Genomic DNA, 428 nt, shown 5'->3' on the forward strand with positions numbered 1-428 from the left:
TACTGTAGACCGCGGCAGAGGCCCGAGTTCATAGAACCAAGTGAGGAGCCTGGTCCAGTCAATCAAGGGGGGAGCGGCAAGAGGTGCTTCAAGGGGCACCGAAGACCTAATTTACATACCGGTAAAAAGTGACAAATCAGGAATGAGAAAGTGGACAGACAGAAATAAGGATTCGTTTTTACTCATCAGGATCAACCCTAGCAGGCTTTATGCCTGGCTGAACAGGGTTGATGCTGATGACAGATGCTCTTTAAAAGGGGTATTCCCATCTTGGACATTGATGGCAAATCACTGGGATAGGCGCGAGTCAAACAATGGGCCAACCCCTTTAAATCATAACCTTCTGGCTGCCTGCAGTCACCACTAGGGGGAGCTCACAATTATGGAGAAATCCCTGGACCAATGACACATACAGTACAGATTATGAA

Source organism: Bufo bufo, chromosome 8, assembly GCF_905171765.1.
Source record: "Bufo bufo chromosome 8, aBufBuf1.1, whole genome shotgun sequence".
Classification (NCBI taxonomy): Eukaryota; Metazoa; Chordata; class Amphibia; order Anura; family Bufonidae; genus Bufo; species Bufo bufo.